Source organism: Orycteropus afer, unplaced genomic scaffold (assembly GCF_000298275.1).
Source record: "Orycteropus afer afer isolate SDZICR_OR568_19922 unplaced genomic scaffold, OryAfe1.0 scaffold00137, whole genome shotgun sequence".
NCBI classification, from domain to species: Eukaryota; Metazoa; Chordata; class Mammalia; order Tubulidentata; family Orycteropodidae; genus Orycteropus; species Orycteropus afer.
In genome coordinates, this window is record NW_006921724.1 from 2540924 (window position 1) to 2546988 (window position 6065).

The window sequence follows — 6065 nt, forward strand, 5'->3', positions numbered from 1 at the left end:
GAAAGTGTACCACCCTGATGCATACGTTTCCTGATTTTAAAACATGGCTTAATGCATAAGGGAGATACTAAATGCAGTAAACCATGCAGTGTTCCCTTATTCTGTTCAAACAACAGCCTCTTCATCATTCAAATAGATAAATTGTAGAAACACTTATTACAATCATTACAATCTACTATGGATTAAACTGTGTTTCCAAAAAAGTTGTTTAAGTCCTGTATCTGTGAACACGACTTTGGAAATAGGCTCTTGAAGATGTTTATCAGTTAACATGAAGTCAGACTGGAGTAGGGTGGTTCCTCTTCTGTGGTCCTTATAAATGAGGAGAAGAGAAGCAAAAAGAGATACAGAAAGAAGATGGCCACATGAAGACGGAGGCTCATACTGGATCGATGCAGCTGCAAACCAAGGAACAGTAAGGCTTGTTGTTACCAGAAGCCAGGAGAGAGGCACAGAACAGATTCTCCCTTAGAGATTCAGAAGGAATCAACATACCCTAAGACTCCTAGCTTCCAGAATAGTAAGACAATAAATGTCCATTCTTCTAAGCTACCCACTTTGATGTACTTTTTTACAGCAGCCCTAGGAAATTAATGTAAAACCTATTGCCAAAATTCCTAGCCCTCAGGCCATAGTCCTCCAGAAAACATTGAAGAAACATCATTATAAAAAAAATAAAAATAAGAATACACTTTATCCTTTACTTTTCTCTCTCTCTCTCTTTCTGTTATCATGGCTTCAAATTAACCTAACCCCGCACCAAAGACTTAGGTCATGATTGCAATGGTCGACCAGGTTATATGTAGCTCACTCTCTTAGATGGTTGGGCAATCTGCTTCTGTAGCGATACAGCCTTGGAAACCCAAGGAGGGGTCGCTGTGAGTCAGTCAGACTTGACAGCATATAACGACAACTCTTAGATGATACCATTGGCTCCTCAGTTCTACCTGGGAACATCCAGGCATTTGAACACCATCTCTAGAGTGTCCCTGCTCTGTGCCTGATAAGTGGCTTTTCACTGAAGTGAGCAGAGGGTCAGTATAATGTGCATTTGAGGACAGATCATCTGTGGTCTTTTCAAGCTCCACTTAAAGACTCTGATGTAATTAGTTCTAATCTGTCCCAATTCCAAATCAAAAGGTAATATGATTAAGAACCTCTAAAAATAGAGTTGTTGTTATGTGCTGTGGAGTTGGCCCTGACTCACAGCGACCCCTCCTTGGGTTTCCAAGGCAGTATCACTACAGAAGTAGATTGCCCCATCTTCCTTCCTAGGAGTAGCTGGTGGGTTTGAACCACCAGCCTTCTGGTTAGCAGTCAAGTGCCTTAGGCACTACACTACCAGAGCTCCCAAAAATAGAGTTAGTGAGAGGCATTTTTAATAAGGCATCATGCACTTAGGCTAGTTTTAAATCTAAACCATGATTAAGTCTGTGAAGGTACCCACTGGAGGGCATGGAATTGGCAGCTTCCTTAGCACAAGAAGAGCTGTGGCTGCTGGACCATTTTTACCTTGTCCCCTTTCAACCTCCTTCAAAGTCTGTTTCTCACTCTGATTTCTTATATCACCTTTAAGCTTCTCCAGGATTGTGATTGTGATTTTTTGTGTCATATCTCCAGCTGCTAACATTGTGAAGACTTACAGAAAGAAGGTGCTCAGAGAATGTTGATTTAATTGATTCAGTTCACTCTGGCTTTTTCTCTGCCTGATCTAACCTTGAGTGTTTATTCTTTTCTAAATTCTACTCTTCCTGCTGTCCAGCCTGTTAGACAATAGTGTGGGTCCCAGTCTTAATCTCCCAGTGCTGCTGTCACAGAAATAACACAAGTAGGTGGCTTTAAAGAGCAGAAATTAATTTTCTCACTGTTCTGGAAGTTTGAAGTCCTAATTCAGGGTCACTGGCTCTAGGGGAAATCTCTGTCTCTCTCTCTCTTTTTCTCTCAGCTCTTGCAAAAAATCTTTGCCTTAGTTTCTGTAACCATGGCATTCCTTGGCTCCGTGGTGATTCCCACCATATGCCATTTATCTTTCCTCCATTTTGCTTACTTTCTTCTCCTCTCTGAATCCTATTTGCTTTTCTTAAATCTCAAAAGCCATTAGGGTTAAAACATAGGCTACAGAGATAGAGCCTCATTAACATAAAAATAGAACCCTATTCCCAAATGAGATAACATTCACAAGTATAAAACCAAAACCATTGCCAACAAATTGATTCCAACTCATAGTGACCCTATAAGACAGAGTAGAATTGCCCTAGAGGTGGGTTTGAATCACCAACCTTTTGGTTAGCAGCCAAATACTTAACCACTGAGCTACCAGGGCTCCTTATCCATAGGTATAGGGGGTAGTATTCCAACACGTATTTTGGGAGGGCACAATTCAATTCATAACAACTCCCACTTGCAAAGCCATTTCTTCCATTCCCCACCCTCTTGAGTGTCTCAATGTTCCTAAGCTTGCTTGAGGACCTTGGCCATGATCTCCTTATGATGGAGGAGTTTCTTTCACTCTATTCCTTACTGCTGAGACTCTTGGTTAAGACAACTGTTTTAGGAGGCTCTCAAGTGAAATAAGTTGTGGGTCAAACGTAGGACTATGGTAGGATTGCTCTGTTTTATAATCACCCCTCAGCCCAGAGTTGACAGAGGGTCCTCTATTTACCAAGATGCTGCCACTGTTTGATAATCATAGCTTGGCTTGTTGCAAAGCCACATCCCATTCAATAGCTTGGTTGCAGTTTTCAGTGGTTGCTGTCACTCACCCATTCAATAAATCTTTAATTTATGTCCACTATGTGCTAATTGGAGTCCTTGAATGATGAAAACAGTTAATGCATTTGCTGTTAACTGAAAGGGTGGAGGGTTGAGGGGACTTAACATAAAGAAAACAAAAGTCCTCACAACTAAACCAATAAGCAGCATCATGATATATGGAGAAAAGATTGAAATTGTCAAGAATTTCATTTTACCACAATCAATACCCACAGAAGCAGCAGTCAATAAATCAAATGATGTATTGCATTGGGAAAATATACTGCAAAAGATGTCTTTAAATTGTTAAATAGCAAAAATGTCACTTTGAAAACTAAGTTGCACCTGACCCGAGCCATAGCATTTTCAATAGCCCTGTATGAAGGTGAGAGCTAGACAATGAATAAGGAAGACCACAGAAGATCTGATGAATTAGAATTATGGTGTTGGTGAAGATTATTAAAAATACCATGGACTGCTAGAAGAATGAACAAATCTGTCTTGGAGGAAGAGCAACCAGAATGCTCCTTAGAAGTGAGAATGGTCAGACTTCATCCCTTGTATTTTGGTCATGTTGTCAGAAGGGACCAGCTTCAGGAGAAGCATAGTATGCTTGATAAAGTAGAGGGTCAGCAAAAAAGGAGAAGACCCTCAAAAAGATGGATTGACACAGTGGCTATGATGATGAATTCAAGCAAGGCAACCATTGTGAGGATGGTACAGGAAGAGGCAGTGTTTCAGTCTGTTGTATGTAGGATCGCTGTGAGTTGGAACCAATTTTTCGACACCTAACAACAGAGGCGGCTCTGAAGAAAGTCCTAGAGAACTATGTCTGGAAAATCAAATATTAAGAACCCTATGGAGCCCAGTTCTACTTTGACACACAGGGGATGCCGCAAATCTGAACTAACTAAATTGCAACTGATTTAAATGTGCTGATCAAGGAATCTGGAATGTAATAGTGAACAAGGTAAAGCCCTTGTTCCTCATGGAGCTCGCATTTTGGTGAAAGACCCAAGCAGGATATAATAACTGTGTATTATAGATAAAATGTGAATTTTAGGAAATAATATTTGTGATCAATTAAAGGAAGGTAATAAGATAAAACATGATGGGGTGGTGGTTATTTTGGAGTGGTCTGGGAATGTCTTTCTGATGAGATGATATCTGAGAAGCAATGAAATAATGTGAAGGAGCAAATGTTGCATACATCCTAGGATAAAAGTGATCTGGACAGAAGAGACAACAAGTACAAAGGCCCTGAGGTTGGAATAAGGGTGGCTTCAAAGTGCTTCACCAAGGAAAATGGCTTGATGATTTGGATATGGTGTCCTTTTTCTTCCTTCTTGCAAGGTGTGACTTAAGGTTGTTGGTAAAACTCATAGATGTCCCCCAAAATACCTCTCTCCCTCCTTACTACTGATGCTTCCACAGCCTTCTCAGGATTTAGCTTTCCCTTTCATCTTTTCCACTATTCTAGCCACAGGTTGAAGCTTATCCTAGGGAAACAAGACACAAAAGAACATAGCAAGAACAAATGGCAGAACTCTTGGCTTTGGCATCCAAAATAGTTTTAGAAGCCAGAGTTTTTGAATGCAAGAGCCAGGAACTTGACACAGTTTTTTTTTTTTTTTTTTTTTAAGTTCTCCAAAGGTTGGCACAAAGCCTGGGTATAAGGCTTGTAAATTCTAGATTTGGGAAGAAGATGTGATGACTTAACTGCAGCTTTCCCACCAAACAGAAGATAAACTAGAAGATCCTCACCCTGGTGGGGGTGGAGGGAAGGTGAAGGAAACTTATGAGGTGAGACGATGGTGGGAGCTCACACTCAGGTTTTTGAAGATGAAAACCTGGTGATGACAGGAGATACAAATGCTTAGGTAAGTTTGGGGTCACAATGCAGAGGGGATCTGTCCCTCATTTGCTCAAGTACTGCCCAGGGAGCTTGCAAACCTGTTAGAGGCACTGGAATTTGGAGGGCCAAATTGGTGGTGGGCTCTGGAAATGGATCATGAGGTAGAATGAGGATTGTGGCAATGAGAACCTGGATGCTGTGGACTAAGCAGTAGACACACCAAAATGGGGGCCATCATCTGAGGCCCTGCTGTCAAGTTAGGTCTCAGTGGAGTTCAAAAAGATAAGCCCTCAGACTCAAATCCCACTTCTCCGCTCTGTCCAGATGACCCAAGGCTATACTAGCTTTCTCCATACCCACATGCCATCTTCAAGGGAAGAGGCTGTGAAGCCAGAGCCCTGAAATTCCAACCTGTGTGAGGAGCTGCCCAAAAGACCTAAGGCTGCCATAAAAGAATACCAGAAGATATGTGGCTTTAAATAACAGAAATTATTATTTTTTATCATTCTGGAGGCTTGACATCTGAATTCAGGGTGTAATCAGAGCTCTTCTCTCTCTATGTCTGCTCTAGGGGAAGAACCTTCTTTGTCTCTTTAGCTTCTATAGCCCTGGGCATTTCTTAGTGTTCCTTGACTTGTAGACAGATCCTGATGTGCTGTCTTCCTTTGTGTGTGACTTTCTTTACATGTGTGTCCTTGTCTTTTATAAGCGACCACTCAGAAGGTATCAGGGTTATGACTTACTATACTCTGTTTACTTCCCTAACTCAACTGATAATATCTGCAAAGAAAAACCCTATTTCCCAAAATAATACCACATTCACAGGTACAGGTGTTAGGACTTAAACTCATAACAGCCGAGGTCAACCCTAAGCAACTAAGTTACCTTCAATTGGCAAGAGTTTCTCTGCTACTTCCCAGAAATGGGGACTTGTAAGCTAAGTGGAGTTCAGGTCTGCAGAAATAATGTTGCACCACTGAATGCTTTTAGTTTTGTGACTGTGACATTTGTATCTGCTTTACTTAAAGATTCTTACAACAGGGAGAAAAGCCTTCCATTTCACAATAAGAGTCCATACAGGACAAGTGAGAGAAGCTCACCAGAATAGAAATGTTGGAGCCTCAGTGCAGGCTTTAATAGAGAGAAGGTGAACTACTGTAAAGGAGAAGGGGCATGAAGGGAGGGATGAGGGTGTAGGAAATGAGAGGTGTAATTTTGTTTAACTCAGTCCAGCTTACCCTGAGACAACGGTCCTCTGTGAGCTTTCCGGTTCCAGTTACCATCGAGTTGACTTCTACTCATCTCAACCTCGTGTGTGTCAGAGAGTTTTCAGTGGCTGATTTTTTAAAAGTAAATTGCCAAGACTTTCTTCCAAGATACTTCTGGGTGGATTCAAACCTCCAACCTTTCAGTTAACAGTTGACTGTGTTAACCAGTGGCATCACCCAGGTTTTAACTC

General features: G+C 41.3%; 1 non-coding gene across 1 annotated transcript; it reads right to left on the bottom strand.

The window, feature by feature from the left end:
- Window positions 1-2250: 2250 nt before the first annotated feature.
- TRNAS-GCU lies at window positions 2251-2323 on the bottom strand. Its single transcript has one exon. It is a non-coding gene; the product is annotated as a tRNA-Ser (tRNA).
- Between the last annotated feature and the right edge of the window lie 3742 nt (window positions 2324-6065).